Source organism: Schistocerca gregaria, unplaced genomic scaffold, assembly GCF_023897955.1.
Source record: "Schistocerca gregaria isolate iqSchGreg1 unplaced genomic scaffold, iqSchGreg1.2 ptg001363l, whole genome shotgun sequence".
In the NCBI taxonomy this organism is placed as follows: Eukaryota; Metazoa; Arthropoda; class Insecta; order Orthoptera; family Acrididae; genus Schistocerca; species Schistocerca gregaria.
The window spans coordinates 22,260-31,084 of record NW_026062669.1 but is presented as its reverse complement, the minus strand read 5'-3'; the positions used below and the strand labels follow the sequence as shown (position 1 = coordinate 31,084).

The following is an 8,825-nucleotide window of genomic DNA, read 5'->3' as shown; positions in this document are numbered from 1 at the left end:
AACACTAGATCGCGTGTTGTTTCACTCCCACATGTGGAGCGCACACGCTGCAAGCATTTAGGCCCTTCCACTGCGGTTTTTCCTTATCGCTTCTCGGCCTTTTGGCTAAGATCAAAGTGTAGTATCTGTTCTTATCAGCTTAATATCTGATACGTCCTGCATCGCAGGACCAGAATATTAAACTCATTTTTGGCTCATGACGGAGTGCTAGGGGCTTGCTCCACCTCTGTCGCGGGTTGGCCCGGCATTGCAGTACCGCCGGGATCGGCCCACCTAAAATTAATTAAAACACAGCTTGAAATGAGATAATATTCTGCAGAGATCAGATATTCTGCTGGTAGCAAAACTTGTCGGAGTTGTCGATGTGCCCAGTAGTTAGCTCCTTACACACTGCGATTTCTTTTAATTTAACATTATCTTATTTTATTTTTTTTTTTTTTTTGTTTTTAGCCGGACCGCTCTTGCAGCCACATTACACTAGGCTGGTAATTTATGGGGGCACACAACAGCGCCGTCGGATGCTCCTTTGGCGTCTCTTATGGCCCGGCCACAGATAATTTCAATTAAATTTTTTGGAGTTATAACCTTAGCTCCTCGCGAACGTCGTCGTCGCCGCCGCCGCACGCACGCAGAATACGTGTGTACACACGCACACACACACATATGCAGTCTGCGGTGAACGGTGTAAGCACTCGGCTAGGTGTAGCTTGCGCCGGCCTCGCGCCGGTGTAGCTCGCGCCGTCCTGGCGCTGCTGTGGGGCGGCCTCACGGCTTCTCCACTGCCGTGGCTGCTAGCGGCGTTCAAATGGGAGTCGCTCTTTACTGTTAGACATGGACGGTAAAACTAGGCTGTTGACGAGTGCTCTCTTCAGTTGTCCTTCCTCCCGGCACTTGCTTTTGCGACGTTTTCCACGGTCGCCTGTTGCGATATCAGCCCGCACCACCATGTTTCACTCCCACATGTGGAGCGCACACGCTGCAAGCATTTAGGCCCTTCCACTGCGGTTTTTCCTTATCGCTTCTCGGCCTTTTGGCTAAGATCAAAGTGTAGTATCTGTTCTTATCAGCTTAATATCTGATACGTCCTGCATCGCAGGACCAGAATATTAAACTCATTTTTGGCTCATGACGGAGTGCTAGGGGCTTGCTCCACCTCTGTCGCGGGTTGGCCCGGCATTGCAGTACCGCCGGGATCGGCCCACCTAAAATTAATTAAAACACAGCTTGAAATGAGATAATATTCTGCAGAGATCAGATATTCTGCTGGTAGCAAAACTTGTCGGAGTTGTCGATGTGCCCAGTAGTTAGCTCCTTACACACTGCGATTTCTTTTAATTTAACATTATCTTATTTTATTTTTTTTTTTTTTTGTTTTTAGCCGGACCGCTCTTGCAGCCACATTACACTAGGCTGGTAATTTATGGGGGCACACAACAGCGCCGTCGGATGCTCCTTTGGCGTCTCTTATGGCCCGGCCACAGATAATTTCAATTAAATTTTTTGGAGTTATAACCTTAGCTCCTCGCGAACGTCGTCGTCGCCGCCGCCGCACGCACGCAGAATACGTGTGTACACACGCACACACACACATATGCAGTCTGCGGTGAACGGTGTAAGCACTCGGCTAGGTGTAGCTTGCGCCGGCCTCGCGCCGGTGTAGCTCGCGCCGTCCTGGCGCTGCTGTGGGGCGGCCTCACGGCTTCTCCACTGCCGTGGCTGCTAGCGGCGTTCAAATGGGAGTCGCTCTTTACTGTTAGACATGGACGGTAAAACTAGGCTGTTGACGAGTGCTCTCTTCAGTTGTCCTTCCTCCCGGCACTTGCTTTTGCGACGTTTTCCACGGTCGCCTGTTGCGATATCAGCCCGCACCACCATGTTTCACTCCCACATGTGGAGCGCACACGCTGCAAGCATTTAGGCCCTTCCACTGCGGTTTTTCCTTATCGCTTCTCGGCCTTTTGGCTAAGATCAAAGTGTAGTATCTGTTCTTATCAGCTTAATATCTGATACGTCCTGCATCGCAGGACCAGAATATTAAACTCATTTTTGGCTCATGACGGAGTGCTAGGGGCTTGCTCCACCTCTGTCGCGGGTTGGCCCGGCATTGCAGTACCGCCGGGATCGGCCCACCTAAAATTAATTAAAACACAGCTTGAAATGAGATAATATTCTGCAGAGATCAGATATTCTGCTGGTAGCAAAACTTGTCGGAGTTGTCGATGTGCCCAGTAGTTAGCTCCTTACACACTGCGATTTCTTTTAATTTAACATTATCTTATTTTATTTTTTTTTTTTTTTGTTTTTAGCCGGACCGCTCTTGCAGCCACATTACACTAGGCTGGTAATTTATGGGGGCACACAACAGCGCCGTCGGATGCTCCTTTGGCGTCTCTTATGGCCCGGCCACAGATAATTTCAATTAAATTTTTTGGAGTTATAACCTTAGCTCCTCGCGAACGTCGTCGTCGCCGCCGCCGCACGCACGCAGAATACGTGTGTACACACGCACACACACACATATGCAGTCTGCGGTGAACGGTGTAAGCACTCGGCTAGGTGTAGCTTGCGCCGGCCTCGCGCCGGTGTAGCTCGCGCCGTCCTGGCGCTGCTGTGGGGCGGCCTCACGGCTTCTCCACTGCCGTGGCTGCTAGCGGCGTTCAAATGGGAGTCGCTCTTTACTGTTAGACATGGACGGTAAAACTAGGCTGTTGACGAGTGCTCTCTTCAGTTGTCCTTCCTCCCGGCACTTGCTTTTGCGACGTTTTCCACGGTCGCCTGTTGCGATATCAGCCCGCACCACCATGTTTCACTCCCACATGTGGAGCGCACACGCTGCAAGCATTTAGGCCCTTCCACTGCGGTTTTTCCTTATCGCTTCTCGGCCTTTTGGCTAAGATCAAAGTGTAGTATCTGTTCTTATCAGCTTAATATCTGATACGTCCTGCATCGCAGGACCAGAATATTAAACTCATTTTTGGCTCATGACGGAGTGCTAGGGGCTTGCTCCACCTCTGTCGCGGGTTGGCCCGGCATTGCAGTACCGCCGGGATCGGCCCACCTAAAATTAATTAAAACACAGCTTGAAATGAGATAATATTCTGCAGAGATCAGATATTCTGCTGGTAGCAAAACTTGTCGGAGTTGTCGATGTGCCCAGTAGTTAGCTCCTTACACACTGCGATTTCTTTTAATTTAACATTATCTTATTTTATTTTTTTTTTTTTTTGTTTTTAGCCGGACCGCTCTTGCAGCCACATTACACTAGGCTGGTAATTTATGGGGGCACACAACAGCGCCGTCGGATGCTCCTTTGGCGTCTCTTATGGCCCGGCCACAGATAATTTCAATTAAATTTTTTGGAGTTATAACCTTAGCTCCTCGCGAACGTCGTCGTCGCCGCCGCCGCACGCACGCAGAATACGTGTGTACACACGCACACACACACATATGCAGTCTGCGGTGAACGGTGTAAGCACTCGGCTAGGTGTAGCTTGCGCCGGCCTCGCGCCGGTGTAGCTCGCGCCGTCCTGGCGCTGCTGTGGGGCGGCCTCACGGCTTCTCCACTGCCGTGGCTGCTAGCGGCGTTCAAATGGGAGTCGCTCTTTACTGTTAGACATGGACGGTAAAACTAGGCTGTTGACGAGTGCTCTCTTCAGTTGTCCTTCCTCCCGGCACTTGCTTTTGCGACGTTTTCCACGGTCGCCTGTTGCGATATCAGCCCGCACCACCATGTTTCACTCCCACATGTGGAGCGCACACGCTGCAAGCATTTAGGCCCTTCCACTGCGGTTTTTCCTTATCGCTTCTCGGCCTTTTGGCTAAGATCAAAGTGTAGTATCTGTTCTTATCAGCTTAATATCTGATACGTCCTGCATCGCAGGACCAGAATATTAAACTCATTTTTGGCTCATGACGGAGTGCTAGGGGCTTGCTCCACCTCTGTCGCGGGTTGGCCCGGCATTGCAGTACCGCCGGGATCGGCCCACCTAAAATTAATTAAAACACAGCTTGAAATGAGATAATATTCTGCAGAGATCAGATATTCTGCTGGTAGCAAAACTTGTTTCGGGAGTTGTCGATGTGCCCAGTAGTTAGCTCCTTACACACTGCGATTTCTTTTAATTTAACATTATCTTATTTTATTTTTTTTTTTTTTGTTTTTAGCCGGACCGCTCTTGCAGCCACATTACACTAGGCTGGTAATTTATGGGGGCACACAACAGCGCCGTCGGATGCTCCTTTGGCGTCTCTTATGGCCCGGCCACAGATAATTTCAATTAAATTTTTTGGAGTTATAACCTTAGCTCCTCGCGAACGTCGTCGTCGCCGCCGCCGCACGCACGCAGAATACGTGTGTACACACGCACACACACACATATGCAGTCTGCGGTGAACGGTGTAAGCACTCGGCTAGGTGTAGCTTGCGCCGGCCTCGCGCCGGTGTAGCTCGCGCCGTCCTGGCGCTGCTGTGGGGCGGCCTCACGGCTTCTCCACTGCCGTGGCTGCTAGCGGCGTTCAAATGGGAGTCGCTCTTTACTGTTAGACATGGACGGTAAAACTAGGCTGTTGACGAGTGCTCTCTTCAGTTGTCCTTCCTCCCGGCACTTGCTTTTGCGACGTTTTCCACGGTCGCCTGTTGCGATATCAGCCCGCACCACCATGTTTCACTCCCACATGTGGAGCGCACACGCTGCAAGCATTTAGGCCCTTCCACTGCGGTTTTTCCTTATCGCTTCTCGGCCTTTTGGCTAAGATCAAAGTGTAGTATCTGTTCTTATCAGCTTAATATCTGATACGTCCCTGCATCGCAGGACCAGAATATTAAACTCATTTTTGGCTCATGACGGAGTGCTAGGGGCTTGCTCCACCTCTGTCGCGGGTTGGCCCGGCATTGCAGTACCGCCGGGATCGGCCCACCTAAAATTAATTAAAACACAGCTTGAAATGAGATAATATTCTGCAGAGATCAGATATTCTGCTGGTAGCAAAACTTGTCGGAGTTGTCGATGTGCCCAGTAGTTAGCTCCTTACACACTGCGATTTCTTTTAATTTAACATTATCTTATTTTATTTTTTTTTTTTTTTGTTTTTAGCCGGACCGCTCTTGCAGCCACATTACACTAGGCTGGTAATTTATGGGGGCACACAACAGCGCCGTCGGATGCTCCTTTGGCGTCTCTTATGGCCCGGCCACAGATAATTTCAATTAAATTTTTTGGAGTTATAACCTTAGCTCCTCGCGAACGTCGTCGTCGCCGCCGCCGCACGCACGCAGAATACGTGTGTACACACGCACACACACACATATGCAGTCTGCGGTGAACGGTGTAAGCACTCGGCTAGGTGTAGCTTGCGCCGGCCTCGCGCCGGTGTAGCTCGCGCCGTCCTGGCGCTGCTGTGGGGCGGCCTCACGGCTTCTCCACTGCCGTGGCTGCTAGCGGCGTTCAAATGGGAGTCGCTCTTTACTGTTAGACATGGACGGTAAAACTAGGCTGTTGACGAGTGCTCTCTTCAGTTGTCCTTCCTCCCGGCACTTGCTTTTGCGACGTTTTCCACGGTCGCCTGTTGCGATATCAGCCCGCACCACCATGTTTCACTCCCACATGTGGAGCGCACACGCTGCAAGCATTTAGGCCCTTCCACTGCGGTTTTTCCTTATCGCTTCTCGGCCTTTTGGCTAAGATCAAAGTGTAGTATCTGTTCTTATCAGCTTAATATCTGATACGTCCTGCATCGCAGGACCAGAATATTAAACTCATTTTTGGCTCATGACGGAGTGCTAGGGGCTTGCTCCACCTCTGTCGCGGGTTGGCCCGGCATTGCAGTACCGCCGGGATCGGCCCACCTAAAATTAATTAAAACACAGCTTGAAATGAGATAATATTCTGCAGAGATCAGATATTCTGCTGGTAGCAAAACTTGTCGGAGTTGTCGATGTGCCCAGTAGTTAGCTCCTTACACACTGCGATTTCTTTTAATTTAACATTATCTTATTTTATTTTTTTTTTTTTTTGTTTTTAGCCGGACCGCTCTTGCAGCCACATTACACTAGGCTGGTAATTTATGGGGGCACACAACACGCGATCTAGTGGATAATTTCAATTAAATTTTTTGGAGTTATAACCTTAGCTCCTCGCGAACGTCGTCGTCGCCGCCGCCGCACGCACGCAGAATACGTGTGTACACACGCACACACACATATGCAGTCTGCGGTGAACGGTGTAAGCACTCGGCTAGGTGTAGCTTGCGCCGGCCTCGCGCCGGTGTAGCTCGCGCCGTCCTGGCGCTGCTGTGGGGCGGCCTCACGGCTTCTCCACTGCCGTGGCTGCTAGCGGCGTTCAAATGGGAGTCGCTCTTTACTCTTAGACATGGACGGTAAAACTAGGCTGTTGACGAGTGCTCTCTTCAGTTGTCCTTCCTCCCGGCACTTGCTTTTGCGACGTTTTCCACGGTCGCCTGTTGCGATATCAGCCCGCACCACCATGTTTCACTCCCACATGTGGAGCGCACACGCTGCAAGCATTTAGGCCCTTCCACTGCGGTTTTTCCTTATCGCTTCTCGGCCTTTTGGCTAAGATCAAAGTGTAGTATCTGTTCTTATCAGCTTAATATCTGATACGTCCTGCATCGCAGGACCAGAATATTAAACTCATTTTTGGCTCATGACGGAGTGCTAGGGGCTTGCTCCACCTCTGTCGCGGGTTGGCCCGGCATTGCAGTACCGCCGGGATCGGCCCACCTAAAATTAATTAAAACACAGCTTGAAATGAGATAATATTCTGCAGAGATCAGATATTCTGCTGGTAGCAAAACTTGTCGGAGTTGTCGATGCGCCCAGTAGTTAGCTCCTTACACACTGCGATTTCTTTTAATTTAACATTATCTTATTTTTTTTTTTTTTTTTGTTTTTAGCCGGACCGCTCTTGCAGCCACATTACACTAGGCTGGTAATTTATGGGGGCACACAACAGCGCCGTCGGATGCTCCTTTGGCGTCTCTTATGGCCCGGCCACAGATAATTTCAATTAAATTTTTTGGAGTTATAACCTTAGCTCCTCGCGAACGTCGTCGTCGTCGCCGCCGCCGCACGCACGCAGAATACGTGTGTACACACGCACACACACATATGCAGTCTGCGGTGAACGGTGTAAGCACTCGGCTAGGTGTAGCTTGCGCCGGCCTCGCGCCGGTGTAGCTCGCGCCGTCCTGGCGCTGCTGTGGGGCGGCCTCACGGCTTCTCCACTGCCGTGGCTGCTAGCGGCGTTCAAATGGGAGTCGCTCTTTACTCTTAGACATGGACGGTAAAACTAGGCTGTTGACGAGTGCTCTCTTCAGTTGTCCTTCCTCCCGGCACTTGCTTTTGCGACGTTTTCCACGGTCGCCTGTTGCGATATCAGCCCGCACCACCATGTTTCACTCCCACATGTGGAGCGCACACGCTGCAAGCATTTAGGCCCTTCCACTGCGGTTTTTCCTTATCGCTTCTCGGCCTTTTGGCTAAGATCAAAGTGTAGTATCTGTTCTTATCAGCTTAATATCTGATACGTCCTGCATCGCAGGACCAGAATATTAAACTCATTTTTGGCTCATGACGGAGTGCTAGGGGCTTGCTCCACCTCTGTCGCGGGTTGGCCCGGCATTGCAGTACCGCCGGGATCGGCCCACCTAAAATTAATTAAAACACAGCTTGAAATGAGATAATATTCTGCAGAGATCAGATATTCTGCTGGTAGCAAAACTTGTCGGAGTTGTCGATGCGCCCAGTAGTTAGCTCCTTACACACTGCGATTTCTTTTAATTTAACATTATCTTATTTTTTTTTTTTTTTTTGTTTTTAGCCGGACCGCTCTTGCAGCCACATTACACTAGGCTGGTAATTTATGGGGGCACACAACAGCGCCGTCGGAGGATGCTCCTTTGGCGTCTCTTATGGCCGGCCACAGATAATTTCAATTAAATTTTTTGGAGTTATAACCTTAGCTCCTCGCGAACGTCGTCGTCGTCGCCGCCGCCGCACGCACGCAGAATACGTGTGTACACACGCACACACACATATGCAGTCTGCGGTGAACGGTGTAAGCACTCGGCTAGGTGTAGCTTGCGCCGGCCTCGCGCCGGTGTAGCTCGCGCCGTCCTGGCGCTGCTGTGGGGCGGCCTCACGGCTTCTCCACTGCCGTGGCTGCTAGCGGCGTTCAAATGGGAGTCGCTCTTTACTCTTAGACATGGACGGTAAAACTAGGCTGTTGACGAGTGCTCTCTTCAGTTGTCCTTCCTCCCGGCACTTGCTTTTGCGACGTTTTCCACGGTCGCCTGTTGCGATATCAGCCCGCACCACCATGTTTCACTCCCACATGTGGAGCGCACACGCTGCAAGCATTTAGGCCCTTCCACTGCGGTTTTTCCTTATCGCTTCTCGGCCTTTTGGCTAAGATCAAAGTGTAGTATCTGTTCTTATCAGCTTAATATCTGATACGTCCTGCATCGCAGGACCAGAATATTAAACTCATTTTTGGCTCATGACGGAGTGCTAGGGGCTTGCTCCACCTCTGTCGCGGGTTGGCCCGGCATTGCAGTACCGCCGGGATCGGCCCACCTAAAATTAATTAAAACACAGCTTGAAATGAGATAATATTCTGCAGAGATCAGATATTCTGCTGGTAGCAAAACTTGTCGGAGTTGTCGATGCGCCCAGTAGTTAGCTCCTTACACACTGCGATTTCTTTTAATTTAACATTATCTTATTTTTTTTTTTTTTTTTGTTTTTAGCCGGACCGCTCTTGCAGCCACATTACACTAGGCTGGTAATTTATGGGGGCACACAACAG

The 8,825-nt window shown here is 50.4% G+C and overlaps 10 non-coding genes across 10 annotated transcripts; all 10 read left to right on the top strand.

The window, feature by feature from the left end:
• Nucleotides 1-85: 85 nt before the first annotated feature.
• LOC126330850 (U2 spliceosomal RNA) lies at nucleotides 86-278 on the top strand. Its single transcript, XR_007563244.1, has one exon. It is a non-coding gene; the product is annotated as a U2 spliceosomal RNA (small nuclear RNA).
• A 736-nt stretch (nucleotides 279-1,014) lies between these two features.
• Nucleotides 1,015-1,207, top strand: LOC126330849 (U2 spliceosomal RNA). Its single transcript, XR_007563243.1, has one exon. It is a non-coding gene; the product is annotated as a U2 spliceosomal RNA (small nuclear RNA).
• Nucleotides 1,208-1,942: 735 nt separating this feature from the next.
• On the top strand, nucleotides 1,943-2,135 carry LOC126330848 (U2 spliceosomal RNA). The gene has a single exon (XR_007563242.1). It is a non-coding gene; the product is annotated as a U2 spliceosomal RNA (small nuclear RNA).
• A 735-nt stretch (nucleotides 2,136-2,870) lies between these two features.
• On the top strand, nucleotides 2,871-3,063 carry LOC126330846 (U2 spliceosomal RNA). Its single transcript, XR_007563240.1, has one exon. It is a non-coding gene; the product is annotated as a U2 spliceosomal RNA (small nuclear RNA).
• A 735-nt stretch (nucleotides 3,064-3,798) lies between these two features.
• Nucleotides 3,799-3,991, top strand: LOC126330845 (U2 spliceosomal RNA). Its single transcript, XR_007563239.1, has one exon. It is a non-coding gene; the product is annotated as a U2 spliceosomal RNA (small nuclear RNA).
• Nucleotides 3,992-4,728: 737 nt separating this feature from the next.
• Nucleotides 4,729-4,922, top strand: LOC126330851 (U2 spliceosomal RNA). Its single transcript, XR_007563245.1, has one exon. It is a non-coding gene; the product is annotated as a U2 spliceosomal RNA (small nuclear RNA).
• A 735-nt stretch (nucleotides 4,923-5,657) lies between these two features.
• LOC126330844 (U2 spliceosomal RNA) lies at nucleotides 5,658-5,850 on the top strand. Its single transcript, XR_007563238.1, has one exon. It is a non-coding gene; the product is annotated as a U2 spliceosomal RNA (small nuclear RNA).
• Nucleotides 5,851-6,551: 701 nt separating this feature from the next.
• Nucleotides 6,552-6,744, top strand: LOC126330843 (U2 spliceosomal RNA). The gene has a single exon (XR_007563237.1). It is a non-coding gene; the product is annotated as a U2 spliceosomal RNA (small nuclear RNA).
• A 733-nt stretch (nucleotides 6,745-7,477) lies between these two features.
• LOC126330842 (U2 spliceosomal RNA) lies at nucleotides 7,478-7,670 on the top strand. The gene has a single exon (XR_007563236.1). It is a non-coding gene; the product is annotated as a U2 spliceosomal RNA (small nuclear RNA).
• Nucleotides 7,671-8,405: 735 nt separating this feature from the next.
• Nucleotides 8,406-8,598, top strand: LOC126330841 (U2 spliceosomal RNA). The gene has a single exon (XR_007563235.1). It is a non-coding gene; the product is annotated as a U2 spliceosomal RNA (small nuclear RNA).
• The last annotated feature ends 227 nt before the right edge of the window (nucleotides 8,599-8,825 follow it).